Source organism: Urocampus carinirostris, chromosome 4 (genome assembly GCF_059441175.1).
Source record: "Urocampus carinirostris isolate Australia breed hairy pipefish chromosome 4, RoL_Ucar_1.0, whole genome shotgun sequence".
NCBI lineage: Eukaryota > Metazoa > Chordata > Actinopteri > Syngnathiformes > Syngnathidae > Urocampus > Urocampus carinirostris.
In genome coordinates, this window is record NC_142352.1 from 15562061 (window position 1) to 15581487 (window position 19427).

The 19427-nt window shown below is 40.7% G+C and overlaps 1 pseudogene; it reads right to left on the reverse strand.

Annotated features, from left to right (window-relative positions):
- Positions 1–16525: 16525 nt before the first annotated feature.
- On the reverse strand, positions 16526–16659 carry LOC148366932 (U2 spliceosomal RNA; annotated as a pseudogene).
- Positions 16660–19427: the final 2768 nt, after the last annotated feature.

Sequence of the window (19427 nt, forward strand, 5' to 3'; positions counted from 1 at the left end):
GTGGTTCATTGGAAAGGGGGCTCCGTTCCAACACCCTGAATTTTGGGCTCCGTTCCAACACCCTGAATGTTTACCTCGAATCATAAAGCTAACCCAGGCTAATCGTACGTTTGCGTTATCGTAATCTTCGGTACGAAAGATTACACTAACATGAACGTGTAAAAATACAAAAATCAGGTCGTTTACAAGTCATTTAGCACCCGGGTCTCCACAACAAGTGGTGAGCGGTTCATTGGAAAAGGGTCTCCGTTCCAACACCCTGAATTTTGGGCTCCGTTCCAACACCCTGAATGTTTACCTGAATGTTCAACGTAAACATAATGCTAACCCAGGCTAATCGTACGTTCGTGTTATCATAATCTTCCGTACGAAAGATTACGCTAACATGAACCTGTAAAAATAAAAAAAAAAGGATAAAGAAAATAATTATGAATAGGATTTCTTACCTTTGTGGTGGTCAGCAGAAGGCGCAGGTGGAGTAGGTGTACGCACTACTTTTCTTTTTTCACCTGTAGCAACCTTGCTGCTTGCACTGACTTTTTTCGGGGGCATAATTAGGGGCTAAAACACTTTGTACACCTATATTAAAAGCGAAAGCAAATCGAAGCACGTCCGCACGCGATTAGTCAGGAAAAGAGCCATCTACACCCGTACGCACTCACGCATCACCGGCGTTCGAACTCCTATTTTTTGACCGAACAGCGAAGCAAGAATTTCTCGAAATTTTGGGTCGAACTGCGTGCGAAAACCGAGGTTCCACTGTACTGTAATCCCTCGTTTATTGCGATTGATGTGGACAAAAGAACACCAACCGTCCGCTACCCGCCCATCCCCGCAGCATGCAAAAATCATTGAAGTTGCCAATCCACACCCCGCCCCTTGACTTAGAGCACAGGTGTCAAACAGATCAGGCCCGCTAAGGGATTGAATCCGGCACGCGAGACAACACTCAGAGAAGCGCAAGAGAAAAACAAGCTGCAGGTTGAAATCTGTCAACTTGATGTTGCCAAAGCCAGGTGCCTCTCACAAAGACAGTCATTGTATTATTTTCTCTCTCTCTCTCTCTCTCTCTCTCTCTCTCTCTCTCTCTCTCTCTCTCTCTCTCTCTCTCTCTCTCTCTCTGTGTCTCTCTTTTTCTCTTCCTTTGTTGCTCTTTCTCTCTCTCTCTCTCTCTCTCTCTCTCTCTCTCTCTCTCTCTCTCTCTCTCTCTCTCTCTCTCTCTGTGTCTCTTTTTCTCTTCCTTTGTTGCTCTTTGTCTCTCTCTCTCTCTGTGACTTCTTAACCCCTTTTGCTCTAACTTCCTTTTTTCCTCTGTCCCTCTTTTCTCTTTCTCTCGTCCTACCCTTCGGGCTTTTATATTCTCTCTTATCTTCTTCTGTCTTTCTATTTCTCTTTGGATTTATTTCTTCCTCTCCCTTTCTTTCCCCCCTCTCTCAAAACTTTCTATCCCTTTTGTTTCTCACGCTCTCTCCCTACCTCTCTCTATTTCTCTTTTTTTCTCCCGCCCTCTCTCCTTTTCCCTCCCTCTTTCTCTTATTTCTTTATCTTTTTTTCTTTCTCTTTTATCTATTAGTCTGGCCCCCGACAGAATGTTTGTTCTATCGTGTAGCCCCCGAGTTCAAATGAGTTTGACACCCCTGACTTAGAGAATATTGTAATTATTTTTTTCACCTATTCATCCTGAATGCTTTTTTCCCTTTTTTTTCTTTAAAGTCCTTATATTACATGTTTACCCCCGAGTTGCATACAGACGCTGCCCGAGGTTCTGCACGATCGTTCATAAGTTGAATTTGTTCGCAAGTCGCTTTAGTGCTAAATTTTGTATGTTTAAAGTTTATATAAGTATGTTAACGTCTTGTATAAGTAACCTGTATTGTTTCATACTAAAAAATAAACATTTTATAAAAAAATGTGTTTTATAAAGATAAATAAAGTTGAGTTCAACTTACTTTTGGAAGATACCCTTCAAGAGGTCCTCTTCCGTGGTAAAAAGTGGCCGAAAAAACCCTTTTTTTCTCAACCGTATCAAGCTTTCTTATTCCACTTTAATTTTAAAAGAAACAGCTTGTCTCTTCTTAACACTTTACACCAGCCATATTGAATAGATGCACGAGATATTAAACAATAAAAATGTCAACATTATTGGCCGCTAGAGATACAGTAGATGTAGTACAGTATGTTTACACACAAACTAGGAAGTAGAAGCCAGATTTTTTCTTGCTGGTTGAGCTCTCACAGTGCCACCACACGCCGGTAGCGGTGGAAAGAAACACTACAGCAGTATTTTTTAACCCTTGTTGAACCAAGGTAAATTTCTGAGGCACAGGTCCGTAGAAAATGTTTGAAAATGAAGTTATGTCGAATATTTCACTGTACTACCTCATAAGCAGATAATTAGTATATAAAAAGAAGAAAACAATACGTAAAATAAAAAAGAATGAGGTTCTTTATTTATGTATTTATTTTTTACAGTGCAATCTTAAACTGCTTTGTTAAACAATTTAAATTATTAAATGTACTGTGCTACCTCATGAGCAGATAATTACTAAAAGTATATAGATCTACTGCCACCTACTGATATGGATGACTATTACGGTTCCTTGTCTGAAGATAGCAAAAATACTGAATAATAGCCTGATTTTTTTGGAAAGATAAAATCGGGCAGACTCCAGCGGCACACTAGACAAGGTCTCACAGCACATTAGTGTGCCCCGGCACACTGATTGAAAAACACTGTACAAAAGTACCGTCCTCTACTCGGAAAAAGGTGCACACAATACAACATCTAACTTACAGCAATGTCCGGATATTTTTCGACATCCCGAAAAAAAATGTTCATATCTACCATTTTACATAAGTCAAATGGTCGTACGTAGGGGAGCGTCTCTTTAATTCTACAGCGTTCTACAGCGTTGATATCAATGACAAGAAAGACAATTCTTATTCTAATAATGGATCGCTGCCTCGGGGCTGCTGTTCTTCTTCGGGGCATGGGAAAAAATAGTGTGAAAAAGATTTGCTGGCGGCTCCTACCTTCAACAGGAGTATACGTGAGATAATGGATTGCGGCCAAAACAGTGGGAAACAATGGCATGAATCAGGGGACCGAATCCCCCAAAATGCACTTTGGCGGTCCCCGCTTGGTTAAAATTGATCGCGGCCGCATACGAACAGTTCACTTTTTGAATGGAGGAAAAAAAAACGCAAAAAAGAGCCGAGAGGCCTGAAAAAAAGTGCACTCTTCCGATCCCTGCTCACAGCAATATGTTTAATGAAGTGCCCTTGCGCTTTTGTTGCTTTAACAGGTAAGGTAAACGAGAGGCTTAATTCCTTAAGGAAAATGATGTCAGCGGGGAACAGTCCTAGAAGGAAATTAGTTACAATAAACGTAGCAGTTTAACAAGAAAAGACTAACAAATAACCTTTTCCTCTTTTTCTCAAAACAATCAATATTCCATGTACGTCACACGTTCCTAGACCCCATAGGCAATGACAACATTGTTGCTGAAAATAAGCAATTCCTTTTGAATGAGTTTTATTTTTTGTGGACCTAGTGAAAAGTTGGTGGGGCCTCGGGAGCCTATCAACCCGGCAGTGCATTTAACACAACTGTACATTTTAAGCCTGGAGGGCTTCACTGTGCAAACAAAAGCCATATCACCCTGCTCGAGAACATAAAACATTATAAGCTATCTTCCTTTGTCCCCTGGATTTAAGGTTTTATTTTAGAATAAAATAAAGTTACAAATTGTAGTGTTGCTATTGCTAGTATAACATACCCTAAAATCTTCAAATGGCAGTGTGTAATAATTCACTTCTAGAGGTCATTCGAGCTCAGAGAATCATTACAGATAGCTGAAGGATACCGCTTAGCAAATTTTGGAAGATTTCTCCATATGTTCTTGCCTGAGCAACGATAAAATGTGTCAAGAACCAGAACAGGATCAGGACCCACTCGCGTAACCTTCACATACAAGCCTTTATTTTACAGGAAACGGGGTGTCATTCACGTTAGCCAGCCGGTCTGGTGTGGAAAGGCAGGAAGCCAGCGACTGATGAGATCCATGCCCGAGTTGATACCGGACAGATGGAGTTGATACAGGACAGGACGAGGCAGACAAGACGAATCAGGATATCAAAAATAAACAGGATAAACTAGATGGACAAAAAACAAAAACTGGAGAAAATAACAAACAGGACAAAAACAGACAAAAACAAAATTGGAACCCGAAATTGAACAGGACAAAAATAAACGAGGACAATACCGGACTGGAAATAGCAACAGGAGAACAGGACAGAGTCAAAACCCACGTCTTGTGGGGCAGAAGTTCGTTTGATGGGCTGACAAAGGAAACAAGAGAGCGCTGAGCTTAATGTAGACAGAAAGCCAATCTCTCAACGAGCCGCAGCAGGCCCCACATGGGCGGGGCCAATTGGGCACCATGGTAACCATGACACACTCAGGCGCGGCCAATTGGGTGCCATGAAAAAATGATCAAGTGAGTAGGACCTTTAGCTGCTGTAAAGAGCCAATACGTTGGTCAGAGATTGTGCAACTGGCTAACTTGAGCAGCTTCTGCAAACTACTGAAAAGGACAATAAAAACAATTTATATGCCAAGCATCAAGACCCTGAATCATGTAACTTAGTGACTTGAAAGGCTCGATAACAAACAGTGGGAAAACAGGTCAGAAATGCCAGAATCATGGAACTCAGCGATGTCCGCTTGCTTGGCTAGCTGAGGAAGGTGAGTGCCACTAAAGGACAAAGCAAGATTTATTTACACGGAGCAGCCAACTATATCAACAGCGTTGAGCCAGAGCCTTCAGCCAAGTGGCTAGAGAAGGAAACAATATATAAGAAGTCAAAGATGCCCGCATCACAGAACTATGTGAGGTTTGTGTGCTGTGGAAGAGGAGTGACACTAAAGGACGAAGCAGGCGCAGCTAATAACAATAGCAGCCAGCAGAAAGCCAAAGCCTGCAGCTAAGTTGCTAAAATGAGTGGCTAGACAAAGAAACCGTACACAAAGGAGTTGAAGATTACTGAGTCACTGGACTCAGGAACCTTCATTTGCACGGCCAGTGTTGGAATGCAAGTGACGCTCAGGATTGAGGCAGCTAACAACAGCAAGCTATTGCATGCAGCCAGGTGGATAACATGAGTGGCTAGAAAAGAAAACTGCATGAAAAAAAGTCAAAGATGACAAGTGCATCATGTCTAATTATCGGAGCTCTGCGGCATTTGCCTGTATGACTTAAGGCGAGTGACACTGAAGGACAAAGAAAACCTGATTTACATGGAGCAGCTAACGGGTTAGTGGTGAGCTATGGGCTGCAGTCAAGTATCTAACATGAAGGGCTAGAGAAGGTGTTGAAAAAAGTCCAAGATGCCTGAATCAAAGAACTGCGACAATGAAGGAAGCTGAGGGTGCAGCTAACAATAATAATAGTGTTTTTTGGTGAGCAAAGTGGCTAAGATGAGTGGTTAGAGAAGGAAACAGAGTGGAAAAAAATGAAAGAAACATTTACAGTGAGCTATAGCCTTCAACCAAGTGGCTAACATATGTGGCTAGAAAAGAAAACAGTGTGAAATAAAATTCAAACGTGTCTGAATCACGAAACTCAGCGACCTTAAGTTCCATGACCAACTGTGGAAGGCTATTGACACTGAAGGACAAAGTAGGCTTTATTTACACAGAGCAGCTAACAATAACAATAGCAGCTAGCGGCGTGTTATCATTTGGAGCCAAGTTGCTAACATGAGTGGCTAGGGAAGGAAACGGTGTAGAAAAAAGTCAGAATTTAGTTACCATCACATTTATAGTTAGGTTTTTTTGGTGCGCTTTAAAATTCCCAAAATATGGCAAATAAAATCAATAATAACACTACTCCCATAAACAGAAACAGATTTTAATCCAAATAAAGAAAGTCATTAACATATATAGAGAAAAATAATCGGGGTAGGAACATGTATTTTGAATCATTATTTATCAATAGTAATTCATTTACATGAATGACGTCTTGATACAGCTGCAGATAAATCTTTGAACACCTGTGTATCATCTAAAATTCTGACCCTGAAACACCTATTAGTCCACCCATTAGAAGTCCACCTTCACTCCACGTATCATCCTGAATCAGATGTACCGGTTAAAGGCCGTTAGGTGCATAAAAATACCTGTCCACCCCATACAATCAGTCAGACTTTAACTTGGAACATGGCGAAGACCAAAGCGTTGTCCAAAGGCACCAGGGACAAAATCCGTGCAGGGAGCCTCCACAAGGCTGGAAAGGGCTAAGGAGCAATTACCATGCAGCTTGGTGAAAAAAGGTCCACTGTTGGAGCAATCATTAGAAAATATGACTGTCAATCTCAATCAGAGTGGAGCCACTAGCAAGATATCACTTCGGGGGGTCCTAATGAATGTAAGATAGGAATCAGCCTAGAACTACATGACAGGAGTTGGTCAATGACCTGAAAAGAGCTGGGACCACTGTTTCCAAGGTTACTGTAGGTAATACACTAAGACGTCATGGTTTGAAATCATGCATCACGAAAGCTTAACCTAATTAAACCAGCACATGTTAAGTCCCGTCTTAAGTTTGCATATGACCATTTGGATGGTACAGAGGAGTCATGGGAGAATGTTTTTGGTCAGATTAGACCAAAATAGAGCTTTTTGGTTATAATTACACTAAGCGTGATTGGAGGAAGAAGAATGAAGAGTGCAATCCGAAGGACACCATCCCTACTCTGAAGCATAGGGTTGTAGCATCATGCTTTGCGGGTGCTTTTCTGCACACGGGACAGGATGAGTGCAATGCATTAAAGAGAGGATGAATGGGGACGTGTATTATGAGATTTTGGGAACAACCTTCTTACCTCAGTCGGAGCATTGAAGATGGCTCGTGGCTGGGTCTTCCTACACGACAATTAACCGAAAACAGCCAGGAAAACCAAGGAGTGGCTCCGTAAGAAGCATATTCTAGCATGGCCCAGCCAGTCTCCAGACCTGAACCCAATCGAAAATCTTTGGAGGGAGCTCAAACTCCGTGTTTCTCAGCGACAGCCCAGAAACGGATCTAGAGAAGATCTGTGTGGAGAAGTGGGCCAAGATCCCTCCTTCAGTGTGTGCAAACCTGGTGAAAGACTACAGGAAACGTTTGACCTCTGTAATAGCAAACATACTGTACTGTACCAATATTAACATTCATTTAATTAACATTCAATACTTAATTGCAGCTTTATCTCACAAATAAATTGTTACAAAATCATGCACTGTGATTTCTGGATTTTTCTTTTTAGTTTATCTCTCTCACAGTAGACATGCACCTACGATGACAATTTGAAACCCCTCCATGATTTCTAAGTGGGAGAAATAGCAAATTAGCATGGTGTTCAAATACTTATTTCCTTTACTGCATATGATTCCTGCAAACGGAAAATAAATTCAACCCAAATGAATGAACCTGATTAACATTTATATAGAAAAAGCCTTAAGGCAACACACAAATAATCAAAATAAATACAAAAGGAACAGTGCATTGATCTTTATTAGCTTTTAATTTTCCATCTTTCCCTTTCAATACATCTGCTTATCTTTACATTGTTGTGTAAACATTTTACTACATCCGTTTTCAATAGTCCCCCTGATTGCTTTCTGTTTCCATTAAATGATTACAAGAACCACACCATTTAATAAGCAAAACACGCTTTAAAACATAAATGTTTGCGTTTATTATGACCTTGCATTTTCCAAGGGCAAATTGGACTCAAAAACATCAAATAAATCGGAATCTAGAGAGAGAATATATATTTTTTTATTTTCAGTCATGTCACAAAGGGTTTCTCGTCCGCCTAACTGGAAGAGCAGAAGACACTCTGCGATTCTCTGTCTATTCCCTGGACGGTGGCCCTCACTGACCCTCCGGCAGTAATTTTAGACTTCATGTCAGCCGTGCCAGAGAGCCAGGTCTCGCTAATTCAAGGTCATTCTATTTTCTTATCGTTTTATCGTAGAGAACAAAAAACCCAGCTCGTTTTAGGGCTTTGCTAGGTTGGCAACAGTTGAACATTATAAAGCCAGGGTTTGTACGGGTGCTCGAAATCTTTTAAAATGTTGGGTTTTCAAGGATTAAAAAGTGTTTGAACATAATTTGACGTGCCTGTAAATGCTTGACATTCATGCCATATTTCTCAACAAGTCTGCTTAAAAATGACGCCAACACTCATCTCTGGTGGCTTGGCTTCATTACTGCATTTCTTTTTTCCTTTCCGATTGATTATTTTAATGCTAATGGCTAAGGTAGAACATTTACTTTGAAAGTCTTTTGAAAGTTCTTGAATTCGTCCATAAAAAAGGTGTGCAGTTTTGCCCACGGTTCTGCTCTTCCGTTATGGCTTCAAAGAACATTCAATTGCTAATTACAAAAGGTTGCACTCGTTTCTCATTGGAGGCCATATGTCCTTTGGAGTGGGAAATTTGAGTGCGAGTGTCTCCTTGGAAAGAAATGAAGATGGGTCAGATGACAGATGAAGATGATTAGTCTTCGGTTACTGATTATGAAGACACGATTAATGCAAATGGATTTTTCGACAGTTTTCCTTTGCCATTTTGTGTTTCGACATTTTGTGTCTCTATCCATCTATCTATCTATCTATCTATCTATCTATCTATCTATATCTATCTATCTATCTATCTATCTATCTATCGATCTATCTATCTATCTATCTATCTATCTATCTATCTATCTATCTATCTATCTATCTATCTATCTATATCTATCTATCTATCTATCTATCTATCTATCTATCTATCTATCTATCTATCTATCTATCTATCTATCTATCTATCTATCTATCTATCTATCTATCTACCTATCTATCTATCTATCTATCTATCTATCTATCTACCTACCTACCTACCTACCTACCTATCTATCTATCTATCTATCTATCTATCTATCTATCTATCTATCTATCTATCTATCTATCTATCTATCTATCTATCTATCTATCTATCTATCTATCTATCTATCTATCTATCTATCTATCTATCTATCTATCTATCTATCTATCTATCTATCTATCTATCTATCTATCTATCTATCTATCTGTCTGTCTGTCTACCCTGTTTATATCCCTCGAGAGGGATGACCGACAGCAACACAAAAACATACACATACACAAAAACAAAGAAAAGAAAAAGGAAAAAGTAGCAAAAAAAAAAAAAAATTACATTGGCCAACCCAAATGCCCAAACACCCAAACGAGTTAAGCACCTCGGCACCCAAGTTGGTCATGCTTCCTTCCCTCCAGATGAAACAGCACACAAGAAAGCGGCCAAGACACTTTTCTGCTCAACAGCAGGGCCCGAAAGCTTTCACTGGTTAACCCCTGCCGCATCATAGAGGTGCCCTGCCCATCCCTTATAACATGTCTGAACATCCCACTATCCTTTTACAACACATCTTCACTCATTCCTATCACCAACAAGAGCTCTAGCTTCCACTATATGGAAGATATAAACAGAAACAAACAAGTGTGATACATCGCAAAACATAAGATACAATGGTAATCGAACCCATGTTGCGACAGTGAGTGTGCCCGATCCCAACCACTAGACTACCAGTCATATCGACTACATATGAAAAGGCATTCGATTTTATATCATTTTTACACTTTTTATTCACGGTACCAGTAAAAAGTCATCCTGAAAGATATAAACAAACCCCAAAAAGCAAAATGAGGGTAACGACTTAGTGTATCTGATGGTGAATTTGACTTTGAAAGACATTAAGTAAATCCCTTGTTAATTTTATTTTGGTATTGTGTTTCTAGTTTACATTGTCAAATTATTTTAATGTTAATACCCAACACTCATTCAACAATGTTTTTTATTTACAATGTTTATTTTGAACTCGGAAAAAGTTAAGCTAAATTGTATATCAATTTTTAAACAAAAATTAAGGGTTGTACACAAATAAATATGGTACGTACTTCCAGAAGTATAGCCTCACTTAACAAGCGCCTTTACACTCAAACCAATGAGAGAACTCACTCCCATTTCCTGGATTCTTCATAAGTGGGTTCCATTGTTACATCCTGAGCTTTCCAAGGTGATCTCCTGGATAGCTTATAGCAAAGACTTTTACTGTATATGTATGGATACAACTGTCATTTTCCCTGGGGTCTGTGTAGTGGGTGGTAGAAACGAATTGGTAATTAAAGAATGCCTTCGGAACCCCTGGAACCCCCGCGCCCCGAAAAACAAACAAAGATGAAAATAACAAAATACCGTATGGTAATTGGTCCTAATATGTTTCAGTAAAGACATTGACTCTACTTTCAGTGTGATGTGACTTGAGCTGGTAAAGTGGAGTTAATGGGTGGATGCATTGCGGGGACGGAGGATAAAATATGAAAACTGATGTTGTAATGCTCTTGGAATACTTTCCTTACTGTACTGTACTGTAATCACTAATCCTATTAATTTTCTATATTTCTTAGTAAGGGTAATAAGGTGTTTGCCTTATTGGTTTTACTTCATTATTTCAGGCTCTAATTCCATAGTTATCATCTTTTTGCTGGCCATTTACCATCAATTCAAGTCTTCATGACTAATAACTAAATTGTGAAGCTTTTTACACAAGATTTTGATCTGAAAAATATAGAAATGGAGCATTGTGGGGGGAAGATACAGACGAGTATCTTATATGACGTTGACCAATAGCAGATACACATCCTAACGACAGAACTCAAACAGTCATACGGAGATTGAATTTTGAGCGTGTAAAATAACTTGTAGATGTTGCTGTCATGATTATTGATGTGATTCACCTGTGCCCGCTTATTTGGCGCCAACCGTAGCGGGTTCTGACTGGCTGTCCCGACTTAAACCCATTCTTGTCAGTCCTCTGTTGTCAGTCTATCTGCGAACCTCTGTGTATACAAGGCAAGCCTTTTTTGACCCTGACTCCCACCTGTCCCGTTTTTGCTCCCGTTTGTCTCTGGCTACAACCTGTTTTGATCCTGACCACATCGTCTCTCCCATATGGCTTACGACCCATTTTTGTTCCTGACTACGTCTACTCTCCCGTACTGGCTCACGACTCGTTTCCGACCCCAACCAGACCAGTTTTTCTGTCCCTGACACCGCCATGGCTCGCTACGGTAGATCCACTTCCGTGTTCGGATCACAACCCGAGTACGAGAGCGACTTGCTTTCCATGTCCAGCGATCACCGGATCGTGGGCGCAGCCCCTCCTCTTTCCTTCAATAAAACTTGCAGTAGACACAATTGGGTCCTGCTTCCATTCTGGTTCCGATTGTCGCAAATAAAGTATTTGATGTCCAATAGCGGGGAAAATACTATAAAGAGGGGTCAAAAAACATAAAACGTAAAAAAAAAGAAAAAAATACCCTTAGGTGGGGTGCCATAATACTGTTGCCTACAGGACCAACTCCAGACTGGATCTATATTTTAAACCATCTACACTTTCTCTATCGTAACAAGAGTAGATTAACCCCCCTATTTACCGTAAATTCCGGACTATAATCCGCTACTTTTTTCCCAAACCTTTAACCCTGCGGCTTATTCAGTGATGCGGCCAATTTATGTAATTTTTCTAACAGCCGCCAGCGGCGCTCGAGTACAAAAGGTAAGATTTAGACCGGTGGAATATATGCGCCGAGGAAGACTGCAACTTCTTAGCTTGTGCACAAATTAAATTAGCGTAGACATATCCTTATCATGCAAGTTCCAAAAAGAAAGGCACATGACGTAGCTTTCAAGCTAAAAGCAAACGAGCAGTCCGATCAAGAAGGAAACAGAGCTACTGCACGTAAACTTTGCGAGCGTGTTGCTAGCGTGTTTTTGAAAAAGGGAGCGTGGGACGACGTCCATAAGACAAAGTCTCTTTCCCATACTGGGGAAGACGACTTTTATGACTTCAGTTATAAGGAGGAAGATGAGGACGGTTTACCGTGCGGTATGTTTTTTTAACAGACCCGTTTGATGCGTTGCGAGCGTGTTGCCAGTAGCATTTTGCTACCCTTCACAGGCACGGTTTGGGATGAAAGTTATAATATTATAATTAAAGCTTTCAAAACTCTCTCGGTGTACCGTCTTTCTTTTAATATGTGTAACCGATGTATAATATGTATTTGCACCTGTATATTTTTGTAATAAATTTATTTGAGACACTTATTCTGATATGTTTTGCGAATTAAAAAAGAGGGGTGGAGCAAACGCGGGCTGACAGGAAGTGGGGTAAAGGTGAGTGAGACCTGTTGTCGCGGCGGACAATAGTGGATATATATTTTTCCCACCCTTACCTTTGGAAATATAGACTTTTTTTTCCTTGGATTCGTTTCAACGGGTACCCGGACTCTACAGGTCTGCATCAAACTTTAAGTACCGGTATAATTTTCTTTTCATTTTGCCGGCTGTGCTTTTTGGACTGTGTACTTTATATTCAGTTACAATCGCGGGACTCAAAGCCGGGTTTGGGCTAATTTTGTGAATGTGTTTCATGTTTTAACGTGGGCGCATGCGGCTTATATACAGGTGCGGCTTGTGTAAGTACAAAATTGGTTTTCCTCTTAAAATGGTGGTGGGTGCGGCTTATTATCAGGTGCGCTCTATAGTCCGGCATTTACGGTATTCCTTTTTTGCTATAGTTTAGTTTATCAATCTGTAAGAAGAAAATTGCTATTCATCAAATAGAAAACCGAAATCATGGTGGGACACACAATGTCAAGTCAAATATATTTATAGTCCGTAGCCGTTAATCACAGAATCGTCTCAAAGGGTTTCACGGGCCAACTGCCAACAAATATTAATGATGCCAACCCGCAACGAAAGACTAATTTAGTTCATTTCGGACTAATAGACTAATTTTTCAACATTTACATGCCAGGGACCAGCGCCTGTAATACTGAATGAAATGTATGAATATTCTGTAATTGAGGTTAAGGCAATTAGATGGGTGTTTAAATCAAGCACTTTATAACATGCTACTGTTATTGAGGTTCTATACCCTAAATGAGTTATTGCTCCCATTTTGATCTACTCTATTCTTTTGATAATACATATGTGATGGTTGTTCAGTCCAAGGACTCGCCAAGCGCACATAATAGGTTTTGCTCCACTGTGCGTCATTACGGGATTGAACCCAGTCAACTCCCGATCAATTGAAGAGTCTCTTTTCATTCCCAGGGGAACGTAGGCGGTGGAGGTTCCTGGGTTTACAGGAGCCGGATCTGCGTGCAGGAGATTGTTGTGCGTTTAGACGAGTAAACTGCGAGATTTTCCCTCAGGGATGCATGTAACATGGACAATTAGAGACCACCTGGTCCTTTAAATGTGTGTGTTTTAATGAGTTTGAGTGAACCCTCCAGTTCCCCCTTGACTTGCATACCACGTTTATGTGCACGGAAAAGTGTCACTAGGATCTAAACCACAGGTGGCAAAAAGGCGGCCCGCGGGCCAGATCGGGCCGGCTAAGGGATTGAATCCGGCCCGCGAGACAACACTCAGAGACGCGCAAGAGAAAAACAAGCTGCAGGTTGAATTAAGTCAACTTGATGTTGCCAAAGCCAGGTGCCTCTCACAAAGACACTGTACTTGTATTTAATATTTTTTCTCTCTCCCTCTCTCTTTCTCTCTCTCTCTCTCTCGCTCTCTCTCTTTTCCACCCCTTTTCTCCCACTTGTCTCTCACTCTCTGTGTCTCTCTTTTTCTCTTCCTTTGTTGCTCTTTGTCTCTTTCTCTCTCTGTGTCTTTTAATCTCTTTTGCTCTAACTTCCTTTTTTCCTTTTCCCTCTTTTCTCTTTCTCTCTTCATACCCTTTGCGCTTTCCTCTTTTCTCTCCTTCTGTCTTTCTATTTCTCATTGAATTTATTTTTTCCTCTCCCTTTCTTTTCACCCTCTCTCACGACTTTTTATCTTATGTTTCTCACGCTATCTCTCTCCCTTTCTCTCTTTTTCTTTCTTTGTCCCGCTCTCTCTCCCATTTCCCTCTCTCTTTCTCTCATTTCTTTATCTCTTTTTCTTTCTCTTTAATCTACTAGTCCGGCCCCCGACAGAATGTTTGTTCTATCGTGTGGCCCCCAAGTTAAAATTAGTTTGACACCCCTTATCCAAATGAATCGTTTACATGCCAAACCAATTCCTACGTATACTTTTGCGAGTATTCGGATTATGAGTCCGAAGTGAAAGTGACGTTGTCATGATTACCTAAATGGAGCCACCTGGGGTAATCATCTGACGCGCTGGAATGCGCTCCCTGATTGGTTTATGTTCCCTTTTTAAGCACGCTACGCGGAGACCTCTTCGTCTGAGGATACTTCTGTACCCCGTATGACTCTCCCGTTTACCTGTGCCTTCTTGTTTACCTGATTCTGCCTGCCTGCCTCCGATCCGACTGCTTCCGTCCCACGCTACGATCTTCTCTCCAGTCCCGGTAAACTCGACCTGCTTCCGTCCCACGCTACGATCTTCTCTCCAGTCCCGGTAAACTCGACCTGCTTCCGTCCCACGCTACGATTGGCTACGTGTTCCGAAGTTGTCTTCACGGCGTTGCTGCTGACGTTCGACGGTCATCGCGTCTCCCGCTAACCCTGTACGCTTCCCCAAATAAAAGACTTGTAACGAACGCTCTGGGGTCTCCTGCTCTGTTCTGGTCCTCCTGACAGACGTCATGGTTGTCGTTTCTGCATTTAACTTTTGATGTCATTTTAATGCTGATGCTCTCACCAAAATTAACACGGTACCGTGCCCCATTGCTGTGTCTTACCTGCAGGGTTCGTACAGTTGGCTCAAATACTTGAAAATGCTTGAATTTTAATAAGGTACTTTTTAAGTGCTTGTAAATGCTTGAAATGATTACCATGTATCACAACAAGTCACCTTAGAAATGACACACAAACACTGCTCTCTGGTCGTTTCGCTTTGCCTTTGCGTTTTGTCTTCCTCCATGATTAACGGCAGCCGGCATAAAATTGCATGTTCTTACGAATTGTCATCGCTCGTACAGGGCGCACTCAAGTGGTGGATTCTATCCTTAAACAGGGCACGATGAATTGTGTTTTAGTGCAAGGAGTACGTCTTAATTTTGTACATTTCATATGGACCAGTAAAAAAATCTAGGACGCGATTCCCAGTAGCAAATTGTAATGAAAATAACTTCCTGCAACTGAAAAAGTAAAATAAATATTACCACCATTTAGCTAAAAACTTTTAAGGGGAGAGACATGTCTCAAAAATATTCACACACGTATTCAGATCCACAAATATATTCACAATTTACTAAAATCTAAAAACCACATGTCGTGATAAATGCACATGAAAGAATAAACATCACAGATAATAATAATAATAATAATTTCCTTTGTATTGTCATTCTTTGTAACAATGTACACAGAACGAAATGTCGATACACCTGACCCGTTGTAGCGAGCCGATGCAGCCGCAGCCAACAGAGGGCGCCGCCATTTTACCAATTAGGTATGACTCGGCCGAGGCGCAAACCAGCGACTTCCCAGTCTCAAATATATTTGTGGATTCGAAAAATACAGCAACTACACCAGATTTCTTCTTGTAAAAGTACTGGAGGAATTAAAAAGTTAGTTTTTAAATGTTCAAAATGTAAAGGGTTTTGGATAATACGGCATATGTGAGTGAGAATAGGATATAACTGTGTCCAGTTCAACCCCTGGTTGGGGCAATCCAGCTGTAGGAGGTGTGCCAGACCCTAACCCAAAACAGTGCAGTTAGATTTAGGCAGGCTACAATGGCACACTTTAGCGGCCATAACTGAAAAAATATTTGCTGCCCCGTGCTCTCAGCGATAAATGACCATGGATAACAGATCGTGGCCCCAAATGTGCTTTAAATTTTAGAACGGCACACCCTCAGGTGAAAGTACCTTCTACCAGTAGCCGCTTGCAGGAATATACGGTTCAGGATTGTAGGAGCACAAGTGTTGTTCAATTTACCGTATTTTCCGCACTATAAGGCACCTAAAAGCCTTTATTTTTTTTAAAAGCTGACCATGCGCCTTATAATACAGTGCGCCTTATATATGGATCAATATTAAGTCGCAAAGTCTTGCAACTAAGGCAAGCAGCCGCCGACTAGATTTTCCCCCGAAGGCTAAGTAGTCCGTGGTGTATGCTGGGATTTATATACCGGCGTTTCATTTCCTAACCAATGTGTCAATCATCATTTGAATCAGTTACTATTGGCTAAAGTTATTCGGAGGTAAAGGGGGCAGATCCTTCTTTATCATTTACAGGCTCGCATAGGCTAAAGGGGCGAAACAAAGCCTGTAATTGGCCGAAAAAGATGAATGTGGTGGGGAGGGATTTTGTGAGGTTTGTTGTTCTATATTCTTTATCAATTATCCATTATCCGTTATCGGTCATGTCATAATACACTACAAAGCCAAGGGGCCGAGACACTTGCTCTCAGCCAAGAAGCTGAGTCAAGGTCCTAGCCACAGAGCCAAGCAGCGATCAGTGCAAATGCATCGTTCCCGGAGGTACTGCAGTACCGGGCTGATGCGTAGAGTGGACAGAGCAAGCTCTTATTCCATCTCCCGATTGCAAAAATCAAACCGTCGTACTTGGATAGTACACAAATCCAGAAGCGATAGTGTACAAATTCAGAAGCACAGATGAATGTGAATCACACGTTGGGTTGCACTACGGCATAGAGATAACATTTTTACTATTCTGTATTTGTAAATATTTTACTCTCCTGAATTTACTACACTCACGGTTGTAAGAAGACCATGGTTACATATCATTATTGAACGTGATGGCTGCAAGAGAACTTAGGTGAGCTATGCGGCTTTATATTTTCCCGGTATCTTGTTTTAGAACTATCTTAATGTTTCTGTGATGAGTCTATTTTTAAACTAAATTCAATTCAAAGTATTTATTGTCATATAAACAGTAAAGAACCCCGTTTCCCTGCACAATGAAATTCTTACTTTGCTGTCCACACAGTTGCCAGCAAAAAATAAAATGGAAATTAAGAAATGTTTGGCATTTCTTGAATCCCAAGACTTTAACCTTCCGAATGATATTTGGAACGATTCATTTTAGTGATTGGTGACATCGTACAGTTACTGTTTCCGTACATGATTGAGGCACGTATTTGCTTCTTTGGAAGCTTTGGGAATGTTAAGGGGGTAATAAGTTTGACTGAACTATCTGACTGTTTTGTCGACGTTCCCATTGTAGCGCCTTATAATCCGGTGCGCCTTATGTATGGAAAATATAGGACCAAAAACTATTTTTTGGGGGTGCGCCCTATAACCCGGTGCGCCTTATAGTGCGGAAAATACAGTAGTCAAAAAAACAGTAACGGCCAAAACAGAGCTATTGTCCACGACAAAAGTGTGCTTTGCAAGCCCTCGCTTGTATCAATGTGTGATCGGGGATCGCGTATCAATCGGGCCCCTCGTGGTTTTTTGATCGTCTTGAACATCGTTAACGATTGACGTTGACTGATCCCTTCCGCTAAGTTGACGCGGTTAAAGTTTACCCGCAACTTTTCACGATCGATTTCCTCCTCGTTTCCGGAGGTTGGTAACATTAGATTTGCTTTCTTGGGTGACACCCACTGATGGGTGACGGATGTTTTATATATAGAGACTAAATGAAAATCCCCCTCCCCACACTTGGGTCTGTCCTTTCTATCATCTTCTATCAAATAGGCCAGATAACCTCAGAGCCAATGACAAACGCTGACAAATGGCTTGTCTCCGAGCACCTGCGAAAAGATGGAACTGACAGACTCCTTCACCTTTTTCTCCGAGCGTTTGGTTGTGGCGAGGAGTGATATACTGTAGGACGTGGCTAGAGTGTAAGTCACGCTCCTTCCGTTTCCACCGTCTATATCGGTCATTGCCAGTCAAGTCTTGCTTTTTTGCCCTATCAACAGGGTTGGGAGGGTTACTTAAGAAATATAATCCCATACAGTTACTAGCTACCTGATTAAAACTGTAATCAGCCATGTAATCAAAATACCATAATACTGTAATAGTTTAACTTGATTTCTCCAATTATTAATATAGTCACATTCAATGTTCCCTCTAATTTTGCACGGGTCTGAGCGTTCAAACAACGTTGGTGAGTAACGCTTGAAACAACAGTGAGCAACAGCAATCAAAAGTGTGGCAACTAAATCATTATCAAAAATGTCCAAAACTTGACATCAAGTTACATTTTGCTGAGTTTCCGGCAATGCAAAATTATTTTTCTCTTTTGAATGAATTGACTCATGTACTATTGCAAATGTTGTACGGCCTACAAACGTCGTTTAGTTTTACAATTCTTTCACAAGATATCCATTTCTTAACATTTTTGGGGGCTTATTTAAGATACAGAACTGTACTTAATCACATTTTTAGTGGAAGTACAATGTTGGCAACAAGATTCACTTAATTTGAAATTGGAAATTATTTGAATGCAACACAAACCTTTTCTTCTTTTTACCGTGTTTTTTCTCCTTTTTTTGTTACTTTTTTCTTTTTGTTCTTTATTTACTTTTTTTCCTACATGTCTTTCTTTTCTTTTTTTCTGGCTTTTTTTCTTAAATTTTCCTTCTTTTTTCTCTTCCTTTTGTTTCTTCTATTCTCAGCTTTTCACTACTTTTTCATTTTGGTATTTTTTTTCTTTTTTGTTCTATTCCCCCCTTCCTTTAAGTCATGGTGTGCATAATGTTACATAATATTTGGTCATGTTGGGATTAAAGAAGCAAAAAAAACTTGATGTAGGTTTTAGATCATGGTATGGTGCGATAATCCTCTTAAATCTGTAGAGCTCCTTGAGATTCTTGTGATTAAGGGCCATACAAATGAGCATGTCTTGACTTGACAAAGTCCTCTCTAACCAGCCCCTGTGATAGCATTTGCTGTATGCTGTCTGCAGCAAAACACAATTCACGATAAGTAGATGTCAATGACAACAAAGACAATCAAATTCAAAATCTGTGTAACTTTGAACCAGCGATAACTGAAGCGTGAATTAACAAGGGGTATCTAAATATTTTTATATAAAATTGGAATCCTGCAAAGTAATCCTTATTTTACTAAATGTACCTGTCATCAGATTACGTCTTTTTTTCCTGTAATTGTAACGAAATGCAACCACATGTTTTTTGTATCCTAGTCATGTAATGCATGTATTCAGTTATTCCCCAAGCCTGCCTATCAACGTTGTTCAGCGCTTTTCCTGTTAAACCTAAAAGGTCATTGTCGCGTGCTTCCATCCTGCGCCATTAGCGCGCTCGACACATATCCGCAACAGTGTACAGATGGCTGCTAATCTGGCCGGCGGTCCTTATGAACCCTCGCCAATGCCCTGACCGCCGGCCACTTCGCTCCGTCTGTCAGTGCATCTCTGCAAGTGTG